At 45.0% G+C, this 12005-nt stretch overlaps 1 protein-coding gene across 1 annotated transcript in view; it reads left to right on the forward strand.

Moving 5' to 3' along the window:
* Nucleotides 1-8779: 8779 nt before the first annotated feature.
* TAFA2 (TAFA chemokine like family member 2) overlaps nt 8780-12005 on the forward strand; it is a 413277-nt gene continuing 410051 nt past the window's right edge. The window contains exon 1 of the mRNA XM_016224437.2: nt 8780-9205. The gene's annotated coding sequence lies outside the window, so the exon portion shown is untranslated. The remainder of the gene's footprint in view (nt 9206-12005) is intronic.

Raw genomic sequence — 12005 nt, forward strand, 5'->3', positions numbered from 1 at the left:
ATATGGTTAAATTTATCATCTCATTTCCTTTTACTTCTTTTTTTCTAGTGTTTTGGAACAGGCACATTTTCACTTACGCTATGTAAAATTTTCATTTACAAAAATTTGGCTCCTCATTTTCATGTGCTTCTTTCTGTTGGGGGAGTATCTTCTATAGGTACACGTTTTACCACTCAGAGAGTCCAGAACTTCTGCCGTGATTTATTTTTGTTGCGGTCCAACAGTCTGTACTATCAGGCTCGGCTGTAGGAAAGTGTAGCATCTGCCTGCAGTTGCTCTGTTTTGACGCTGGGTGGCTGAAAGGCACCGAGAAGTTAAAAACTGTTAAACTTCTGTAGGCACTATTTTGATCACATTGAATGATAGAGATCATCCTATATCATACTAAAAATGAGAGGAAATTTTGTACAGGACTCCAAAGAGAGTTTGCATGAAGGAATTTTAGGGTTAGAGTTTGAGCTTTCTGGAAAGAATTCAATTAGAACAATATGTAGAGCGAAAAGAACATGGTCTGGGAACTAGGAGACACTAGTTCTTGTTTATGCTCTTTTGAAAAATATTTTTATTGATTTCAGAGAGAGGAAGGGAGAAGGGGAGAGAGAGAGATAAAAACAACAATGATGAGAGAGCTATTGATCGGCTGCCTCCTGCACGTCCCCTGCTGGGGATCGAGCCCGCAACCTGGGCGTGTGCCCTGACTGGGAATTGAACCTGGATCTCTTGGATCACAGGTTGGTGCTCAACCACTTTGAGCCATGCTGGCAGGGTTCTTGTTTATACTCTTGATAAAAAAGCCTAATTATAATTTTGGCTGCCCTCACTATTTAACTAAATTACTTGGACAAGTTACTTAATCTCTGTGCTTCAATTTATGAGTCATAAAATGAGATAATATCTACCCAATAGATAATATCTATAATCTTAACTAATATCTTATAAAAGTGTTTGGGAAGACATGTGTTAGTTTTCTTTCTTATTTTTATATTCCATTTTTATTTAAAAACTTATAATCATTGCCCTCTACTTAGCTTCAGTTAAAAATCGTTTTTGATGTGTGGTCAATTAGCTAGATCTCACCTTCTCTGTTTTTATTCATATTCTGTGGATGAACAAAACTATGGATTATTAGTGTTTAGTTAGTTAGCAAATAATACAGAGAAATGGGATTTTGAGCAAAAGGCTAGGAGGACCTAGCCTCTTAAGTATGGTACTGAAAATTCACTTTCATCTTGGTCTGTACCTTCAGAATGTATCTTGCTATGTGAAATCTTTGGTGTCCTGCTAAAGTGACAATCTCACTGTTTCTCCAAACTTGCATTGGGGAAGTGGGGGAAGGAAAGAGGGCCAAAAAGGACTGAGGGACCAAAAGCAATCTAATTAATCCGATAAACTGGGCAGGAGGAATGAGCATAAGAAGAAACGTTAATTGAACATGATGATTGCAAGTGTGATAGTCAGGAGATAGATCATCCGGAGCTGGCAGTAGTGGCAGGAGTTGTGTGTCACACCTCAAGTGGAGACTGAAGGGGACCAGCTCCGGGTTATGAAAATCTTCTGAACAAAGATAGCCAATGAAATAAATGAGGCAAAGTTGTTAAAAACTCTGGAATTCCTACCTCAAACCAATGGAAAGTTTTATTTCTGATGGAGGAAGGGCATGGTTATTAAGACAACATCCTCAATCCCGATGATCATGCCCTCTAATCTATACTGCCGAGACTGGTGTATTCATTATACGGACCATTCATTTCTCAGCGATCTGGAGTCTGTCAGTTTTTGCCCAGTCCAAGCCCCATGCTAGCTGGTCATAATGATTCTATAGTGGTGTCTGTAAATAGTTTTTTGCCACTTTATACTACACAACTGAAATACCCCAAAGGCTAGTATTCATAGAACCTAATATAAAGCCCATTTATAAATGGGTACAAACTGTTATGTGCAATCAAGAAATAGTTTTATTTTCCTCTCATTGCCTTGATGTCTTGGGCTACTACCTTGTGTAATGGCCACTTGGTCCATGGAACCAGTATGTCTTTAGCCCATGAAATGATAGATTTGCCTCTTGACTATCAGATGATTTTTTTTTTTTTTTTTTGACTACTGTTCTTGGTCACTTCAGCCAGCCTCCCACTTTTAGAAATTTTCAGACAAGAAGAGGGACTTTCATCTAATTTCACACTTGCTCCCAAACTACTGGGACACACATGTCAGATTCTCTGAAGGGCTCTTTTCCTCTCCGGTCTCTGTAAGCATCCAGCAGGTTATGAGGCCAAGATTTCCCATCTCATCCCATCACTTCCTGTGGGCAACCTTCATGTTCACAGGGGTTAGGATGTCTAAAGGCTAGAGATCTGGGCTCAACAACATATCTAAATTGTCACAGGGAAGGACTTGTGCTGGGTTCAGCATGCAGCTGATACCGGGTCTCTTTCTTACCTGGCTGCTCTGGCGATGTGGGCACAGCTTGGGAAAATGGTCTATGTGCCTGCAACTTCAATGAGTTGCTCACAAAAAGCTGGGGCTTCTGGAGTCTAGAGCTATTTTTTTTGGTCTTGGAGTGAGTAAAACCTTGTGGAGAAGTAGAACTTTCCTTGTATCCTAGGAACCAGTGTGGTTCAGCTGTTGGAGCAAATTGGACTTCAGTTACTATTCTAAAACAGGGCTTAGTGCTAAAATGTGGAAGCAGCTGAACGTAGGAAATAGAAACAAGCAGGTGGGGCTCTGGAGGTCAGCAGGTCAAGATAGACCTTACGGAGTGCATTTGAGCTTCTTGTCTTTGGGGTGTGTGTGTGTGTGTGTGTACACATGCAGCAGTGAAGAGGCTGATTTCATAGGCCATGTCAGCATTCTTCAAGATTGCCAAAAGTCACTTGGTAATCTAATATTTAGATAAATGTAATTCTTGTGATCATCAGGATGGAGGCTTGAAGTTATTATTGTTGGATTTTAAATAAATGTGACCATATGTTATTCCACAATCTTGTGAATTGAGATATTGATTATCCATCCATCCATCCATCCATCCATCCATCCATCCATCCATGTCTGCAGTTTTAGTGGGTGAAAACAAAGATGTATGCCACTGGATACGTTCAAGAGGTATACAGTCTAATGTGGGACAACCTATTAAAAAATGAGTCAATTACAACACAAAGTGATAAGTATTAAGATGGAGAGAAACATCAGGTATTTGGGAGCACAGGAGAAACAGTTAGTACAGTGGATTGAGGGAATTGTGGAGATTTCTTAGAGATAACCCTTGCCTTGAGCCTTAATGAGTGAGTTGCAATTAACTAGGTAGAAATTGCTTATAGATATGGTGTGGTGGTGTCAAGAATGTTAATCAAGTCCATTTGGGAAGACATTTATAACAGGTGTTATTTATCTCAACTTTTTGGGACATGGTAAAAAAATCATAATGTAAGCAAATAAAGTCAGGTCCATGCACCAAAGATGACATAATCACTGCCATGTAAAAGTTGCTAGTGATTGCTAGCTTAACAAGTCAGATTTTATAATACTGATAAATCTGAAGTGTAAATTAAAGCCTTGGGATTAATTCAATGGCTACTGTGGAAAGTATATAAAATTTGTGCTGTCTAGTGAGACAAAGAATTACAAAGACATGTTCCACTGTATTGGTGAAAGCTGTTGGATGGACTATATCCTTTAAACTGATAAAGGGAGCAAGTCCAGAGACTTGATAATCTGGACAAACTTCCTGTTCTGACCCAAGATAGGTGTCCTTTAATCTGTCATGGGAATATTCTGCTTTCCACAGGTCAGCCTACAAGACACCTGGTGGGTTAAGCTACTGCGCACAATGCTAGCCTTCTGGGGTAGCTATTGTACTGGATTGCAAAAATGAAAACAAACTCATTCCCTGTACCAGGTTATTTTTTAAAAATACATGTTTTCATTGATTTCAGAGAGAGGGAGAGAGAGATAGAAGTGTGGATGAGAAACATCAATCTTCTGCTTCCTGTACAGCCCCTCCTAGGGATGGAGCCTGCAACTCAGACATGTGCCCCGACGGGGAATCAAACCAGCCGCCTCCTGGTGTGTGGGACAAGGCTCAACCCACTGAGCCACATCGGCTGGCTGGACCAGGCTACTGAATGCGTTTTTGTAGCGCTGCTCATTAAGAGATGAAATCTTCCTTCACGCCTTGAGTATGGGCTGGCCAGATGAACTGCCCAGCCAAGGGGGCTGGAGCAAACACAATGCAAACTCGGACAGTGCTTGGGTACTGAGGCTTCTGTTATCACGACTCTTGGAAGCTGGTGACTGCCACAACGTTAAAAAGCGAAGCCAGCCTGTTAGATGATAAGAGACGTGTGGTCTAGTGAGCCCCCAAAACTCCAGCGTACAGTCAGACGATTGGCCGGCAGTGAGCGTGGCGCTACACTGCCACTTGACCATGGACGCAGGAGCAAGCTCAGCGAGTCCCGAGGGACTGCCCAGCTGAGCCTCGCTGAGCTCAGCCCAAACTGCCCATCCACAGAAATGTGAACTAAACAAACGTTTGTTTTTTAAGCCACTAAATTTGGGGGTGTTTTTTCCCTTTTGTCTACCTGCTTATAGGACAGTTTTCTTGCCTGTGTTCTTTCTCCTATCTCTCTGAGGAGTATTTCTCTTGATTTATTTTCCATGGCGTGTGTCTGCTCACTTGACCCATTTGGTTTCCTGATTACTGACCATAAAGTATTTATAGAGTATTTATGGTATGTTAGGTACTATGCTACGTGATGGGGATACTAAAAGTTAATAGCATGCCACCTTGGGTTAGACGGAATGGATTCTGGGCTCTTTTTGTTCACCTAATTACGTGAAAAACACTTGAAAGATGAGTGGGAGAAGCATTATTGAAAAAGAGAGATATAAGGCAGTTAGCACTAAAGAAACAAAACAAGAGGAGACAAGTGGGACTGAGGAGCTTATGTGCCGCACTCTTCTTCCCATATGCACTAGGGATCGGACTGTTTGTTCACTTGTTTTAATACCCTGCACCTCGGCAGAGCGCTGAGGGGAGCTGCCATGAATATTCCTCCCCCTGTCTTTGCCACTAACAACTTCTTTCTGTTATGAATGGGCCCAGGTCCTCCGGCTAAGGCTTTCCCATGTGCAGGCGCGCAGCATTTCTGATTCCCTGTGACATAGAAGAGAGCATCTTTTAACGGCGGTGCTGGGGAAGGCAGAAAAAGAAATCAAAGCCCAAACCAAGCCAAACAAAAAACAAAAATTGGTTTTAGATTTAGGTACCTCTGATTTGAATCCCACTGCTACAGCTTAATGATGGTGAAATTGTCTCAATATTTTTCACATGTAAAATAGGGTTATGTCATCTATTTTATGGGATGTTGTGAGAAATTGAGGTAAGGATTTGAGGTCACATATAAAGCCTCTAGCAGAGAAAGCTTGAAGTGCCCCCCAAATTTTCATAAGCGCTCAGAACATGGAGAGCTACACATGGAGCGGCAATCCAGTGGAGCTCAGCATTCAAAGCAACTATTTTTTCCTGTTTAGACAGGAGGAGGCAGTTTAAGTAAACAGATGCAAAGAAATACCATCTCAAGATTTCTATTAAATTAGGGAGGTATTTGCCACATTTTTCCTTTTGGAGAAAAAGAAAGATTTTGTTTTAAAGTCTAGGAGGTGCCAGGAATAGGAGTACTTTGATCTAAAAATCATTGGGAATTATTTATCTGAATACTTATAAAAATACAAAGGTTATTACAGAATTTTAGTGTTACATAACTTTGGATAAGAAATTCTATTCTATTTTGCAATTCATTTATATGTTTACTAGCTTTCTTTCATATTTTTGTCAAAACAGAGTGGGTTTAATTAGGACAATAAGAAGGAAAATGTCACACATTTTAACAACAGAAATAAGCTTTTAACAATATGGTAAATTATAGTTTTTCCCACAACCACGGCAAGCTAATGAATTCGAAGCTAGAAGGATTATAATGCATGCTTTGTATTTCTTACAGGAAAGGAAGGCCAGTGTTCTAAAGTGATTTTGTAAATGGCTGTTCTTTCCAGCACAGAGCCGGGGGTTCCAGCGCCATTCCTGTTTGGATTCTATCCCACTGCTTAACATAGCAGAGAATTACTGTAAGATTTGCAATGAAATAGTAGTGCCAGGCCTTTTAAAACGTAAACTTTGCTCCCTGGGGAAATAAGTTGCTAGTTAAGAGAAAAAAAAAAAAAAAAATCTTTCATCACATGACACGAATCATTCGAAAGAGATCCTTTCAAGGTACTTCAAATGATTGCCATGTGCTAAACTGACTTAAATCCACTATAATACAATGAGCTAAAATAGTAAAACTTACATGATTTACTTTTGGCTCCTTGCTTTAAATTATTTCAATCAGTCTCAGTTATTTCCTTATAAATTCGTTTCTTTCTTTAAGCTAGATTATTGAGCTAAAATAGAATGACTCCAAACATTCAGAGTGAATGGTGAATGGGAAGGAATTTAACCATGAAGTTAGTACACATTTTATAATTTACAAACATACATAAACTTCTAGAAAGCAAACTTTTGTTTAGTAAGTTCACAAAATCTAAATACTAAAGTTATAGATGGGACCTAGCTTGAACTTGACTGAAGTAACAAAGTATTATAAAATCTGTGCCACTATCTTTTATTAGAACCACCACCCAACCTAGTTAAAATACTTGATGCCTTTTAGATACAAAATATGGGTGAATTACAAAGCATGCTAAGATAAAGTCACTAATAAGGGAAACATATTTAAATAGGATACCTAGTATTACTTTTATTTTTATTATTATTTTTTAATCCTCACCTGAGGACATATTTTTTTAATTGAATTTTATTTGAGAGGGAGAGAAAGAGATGTGAGAGAGAAACCTCAATTGGTTGCCTCCCCTTCACACCCCCACTGGGACTGGAACCCAAAATCCAGGTATGTACCCTGACTGGGAACTGAACCTGCAACCTTCTGGTGTACTACAATGCTTCAACCCACTTAGGACCAGGGCTCTAATACTACTTTTATTTTATAGCCGGTGGAGAGAACATTTGAAACCTATTTTGTCAGCGATTTCAGTGGATCAGAGCTATAAAAGCACACAACTTCAGAGCTGAAGGAATTGACTTACATCGACAATTACCAGTCTAGTTGAATAGGGGTATGAACATTGGATCCGAAGCCAGAGCTTTGAGAGAGCCTTAGCTGTAAGGCTCTTAGTTGAATATTTTCTTGTCCTAAATCCATTATTAGTACTTATTCATTTTGCATAATCTTCTAATCACTAGATTAAGGTTTTGCTCCTCGCCAAAGCTGATCAAAGTGAGCCTAAGAAAGACCCTTCGTTTGAGCTCAGGGGCGTGCAGCTTAAACCAACACCCAATTCGATCTGACCCCTAAGGACACGGCCTTCCCGTCTTGCTCTTTAATTTCTGCAAACAGCACAAGGTTCTTTGACCAAGGACTCTGGTTACGTGGCGCTGGAGTGCAAATCGTCTCTCCAAATCCATTAGAGGTTGGAGTTGGTAAAAAGGCAAAATTCTCTGAAACCAGATCCTGTTGCCTTTTTCTCTGTGGAGAAGCTGCAGCCCTAGTTACAGCCGGGAAAGCGCCCTAGCCCGGTTCTTCCTCTAGAGGGAGACACAGTCCAGCTTTTCCACCCACTGCCGCCCCCTTTAATCTCCCGTCTTTTCCTGCAGGACCGCAGTTCGCTCTCAGCAGCAGCTGCGGCTGCTAACGGAACTGCTGCGGGAGGGAGGCGGAGGAGGCGACGCCGCCTGGTCCTGCCGCCCCATCTTACTGCCTAAGTCCACCTGGAGTGCCGGGACCTGCGCTCTCCCGCGTCCCCTCGCAGTGTACCCGGGGCCAGCCCCTCCGGACGCCCTCGGGCAGCCAGGCTGGGCGGAGTAAGGGGTGTGGGTGGAACAGGGGGCTCTGCCCTTTACGGTGACTTTTTAAAAGATACCCACGGTGTCTTTTGGCTGTGTGGCGCTTAGGAGAGGAGGCTTTCATTACTAAACCGCCTACTTTGTTTTTTTTTTTTTACCCCTTCGGTAATTTGGATTTGTTTCCGCGACCCCCTCCCCCGCCCCTTTCTCTCCCCTCCCGCCTTTAGCGAAGTGACACAGGCAGCACTTGCTCGCTCGTGTTGGATGTGGGAACTCACACCTTCTCTGTGGTGACGCTGCCAGGTACCGGGGAAAGGGGGACAGCGGCGACCTCCCTCCCTCCCTCCCAGCCCACGATGCCTAGAGGGGCAGCGGCTGCGCTGCGTGGGGCTCTGCCCGCGGCGCTGCTAGGAGGGATCGGAGGGCTGCAGCTGGGCGGGAGTTGCTGCTGATTGGACTCGGCGCAAAGTCTCCGAGAGCCTCAGCTGGGACCTATCTGCTGAAAGCGGGAACGCGGGCGCCTGAACCGAGCCACCTGGGGGCTTGCGGGCGGAGGACGGCCGAGCTCGGAGCCTCCCCAGCTGCTCCTCCGCCTCGGAGACCCGGGACCTGCGACAGCCAGGGAACCGGAGGAGCGCGCGGCGGAGGCTGCTCTCCTGAAGGTGAACCGTTCCGTCCAATTGCCTTTCCCCGGAGAGCGGACGGGCGGGCGCGGGAGAAGGCACGGAGGTTGCGTGAGTGTGTGCGAGAGGGCAGACGGCGTGCGGCGAGAGGAAAAGTCTGTGCTCCGCATTAAAAGCAAACAAATCAGAGATGGAGTAAGGGCGGTAATTGCTGCAAGACCGCCTCGATTCTCGCGGCGGGGGGAGCTGAGCGCACCGCGCGCATCCGGCGAGGACGGCGGGCGACCGCGGGCGCTGGCGAGGGCTGCGGGACTTCGGCTCGTCCTCAGTAAACAAATCTTTTGATTACTTTGACACAGTGGCATAAAGAGGGGGAGGGGGAAAGAGGCGAGGCTCGCGCCCTCCACCGTCCACCCGCTTTAAGGGGATTCCGGTGTAAATGTCAAGAGGCGCCTGAGCCCGCTTTGCCTTCGGAGGAGGAGAGGCGCGCGCGCGCTCACGCACGCTCGGGACCCGCTCGCCTGCCCTCCCCGAGCACACCCCGCCGGACTTGGGTTCCCTATGCCCCTGAACGGGGACGGCGGATTGGCATCTTGGAAGCGATGCAAGAGCGATAAGGCTGGCGCCGGCCCGCGGAAGCTGCAGGAGCATCGCTAGGTGTTGCCACCACCAGGAAGCCGGGCTGCAGGTAGGTGCGAACCGGCGCTCGCGGGTGCTGGGGACCCGGGCGGCCGCTGGAGGAGCCGGGGCGCTGAAGCCCTTCCGTCCCCTTCCTGGTGTCCGGGGCTGTGCCGGGCTCGCCGGGCAAGGCGAGGGGTGAAAGCAGGTGCCGGTGGGGCGGCTGCGTCTCCCTCGCAGGCTGCCGGGGTCGGGGCGGGGGCATGGGGGGGGGGGGCGCGGAGAGGGGGTCGGAGCGCGCGAGCCCGGTTCCGGGAGCGGGGCCCTCCCTCCTTTCCTGCTCCCTTTCTCCCGACGCCGCGAGCGGGTCGCCGAGGATTAAAGCGAGTTTGAACTCGATCCCTCAGCCGAACCCATCCGGGCTGGTACTCATTTGGGGCTCCTAGCGAGGAGCTGGGGGTCGCGGCGGAGGCGCGTGAGGTCGCGGGGCTGAAATCCCTACTTTCCGTGCACTTCTGGTGAGCGCGCTCGGGCCTGTGCGGGCGGTGGGCGTTTCAGCGCGGCTCCGGTTTCTCCAGCTCTTAACTATCTTCAGAAAGAATCATCCTGATAAGTTCCGGAGCCCCATCTATTTAAAGGCTTATTTCCACTTGGGAACGGACGCTTTATGACTGAGTCCAAGAGAGCTTTAAGGAAAGGGACCATTTTAAGAACAGCGTTCAAAACCCCCCCCCCCCCCCCCCCAAGAAACAGCTTCGAGAAACTGAGGGCTTTTCCATTTCTTTCGCGATAGAAGCCTCCCAGGGCTTGCTAACGGCCCACGGTGTCTGCCCCGCTGCTCTGCTGCGCCTTCGCCCCTTCTGTTCCGAAAGGCCGGGCTCCTGTCTGGAGGTGTTTTCTTTAGGCTCCTGGTCTTCACTGGCCAGTGGGGAACGTGTTGTTTCTAGAAACTGCCTTTGCAAAGGAAAGTTTGAGATCCGCCGTCCGATGTCCCCCAGGCCCGCAGGCTGAGCTCTCGTCTCCCCTTGAAAGGGGGGAAGTGGGGGCGCTCGCAGAGCCCGGGGGGGGGGGGGGCGCGACGCTCGCCTCTCCAGCGATTCCGCGCCCTGACCCGGTGCGAAACTAGCGCCCGAAGCGTTTGGAATCAAATGTGTAGTTACTACAGCGGCCAGCGAGCCTCTCCTCACCTCGTGCCGAGTGCGTTTGCCTTGTGGCAATGAGACGGAAAAGAAAGCGTCTTCGGTTTGTGAGTGTTAAATCCCCTCTTGCATTTTGCAGAAATCATTTTTTGAAACACACACACACACACAAACCTGTATGCAACCTTTACCCTGCAAAGTACCCCCAAAGCAGTCAGTATAGGAGACCTTCACTCAGGACTGGATGAATTTCAATGACTCTTGACTGAATGATAATTATCTGGTTCCTGTCTCCCCAACTAGATTGTTTGGGACATTAATGTTCTGGCTGTTAGCAATTAACACATTAAAACTGCTCTGTTAGGCAATGGAAGTCAAGACAATGAGTAATTAATTTAAGATTTCTGTGTAAAGTGCTAAATGGCAATAACTAGCAAAGGAGACTGAAAACACTTCTAAAGCCTTTAAAGACCCGAGCGTTAAGATTATCTGTATTTACTGCAGCCTTTCTGTTTCCACATGTACTCTCAGACTGGTGAATCTTTTACAGTTTCAAATTTGGCACCTAAAGAGCCTTAAAAAACGATCATTCACAGGTCATTTAATTTTTTCTTACTTTATTCTGTTCTGGGTCTCATCCTGGGTCAATCGTTTACATATTGACCTCTTTTGAGTCCTACGTTTTGAAGCCACCAGTAGCCATTGAAAGGCCATCTGTAACTACACTGGGGCTTATTGTATTTTGGTTTTCTTAATTGTCAATAAAAAATGGGATTGTATTATTTATAGATAGAATACTGTGAGAACAGTGCACACCAACCGAATGCTTAGGCATGATGACTTTTAAGAGGCAGAGCACGGTTTCAGTGTGTTGCTTTCTATTAGGCATTTTTTTTTGAGATTAAAATCTTGATTCTTTTGCACCTTTAATAAAACTTTGTAGTTTAGGATGCGTAAACTTACGTATTAATATATGGTGCTACAATATATGTCTCTTAAAGAAGAACCACAACCTTGATATTAATGCTACAAGTTGTGCTGAAGGGGAATTGAAGTTTTCTGAGTTTATGTGATTTTGAATCTGAAAGATGTTAGCTATTTTAACAATGACAAATTGGAGAACGAAGATTTATGGAGATGCCCACGGATCTATGTCAAAAATGATACATATTGCTTAGAGACTGCATTATAGTATTTACTAACCACTAGGATATAAAATGTGATGACACAGCTGTAAAAACGCCTGTTTTTAGACATGGTTACTTTTCCTTTTTAAAAATTTATAAAGTAATGAAACTTAGGGGATAATACAAGATTTTATAAGAATTATTTTGCGTATTATCGGAAAATTTTAGTGGTCCTGGATCCAGTATCTTCAATGTAGTACTTTAATAAATGACCCTTTTACAATGTATTTTTGAACATTGAAATGTTAAGAGTGTATTTTAGGGCTGGTTTATCACTAATTGCAGGTTATGGATTACCCTGTATGGGTAGGGTAAGATGTGCCTCTCCAGCATTTTCCAGGCATTTCTTTTTCATGGGCCCTAATAGAAGGTGCTGTCAGATTCTGCCTAAGTTCAGCTGTGGCTGCAAACTGATAACATTTGCCGTTCTACTGCATGTATTAAACTAGGAATGTTCCAAGTGTCATCAGTTATTTCTAATATATTTGAGAAGATGAAACAACCAGAGTGCAAACAGTTCAGTGGCTGTGCTTTTACTTCTCCA

The sequence above is a fragment of the Miniopterus natalensis genome, chromosome 2 (assembly GCF_054644295.1).
Source record: "Miniopterus natalensis isolate mMinNat1 chromosome 2, mMinNat1.hap1, whole genome shotgun sequence".
Classification (NCBI taxonomy): Eukaryota; Metazoa; Chordata; class Mammalia; order Chiroptera; family Miniopteridae; genus Miniopterus; species Miniopterus natalensis.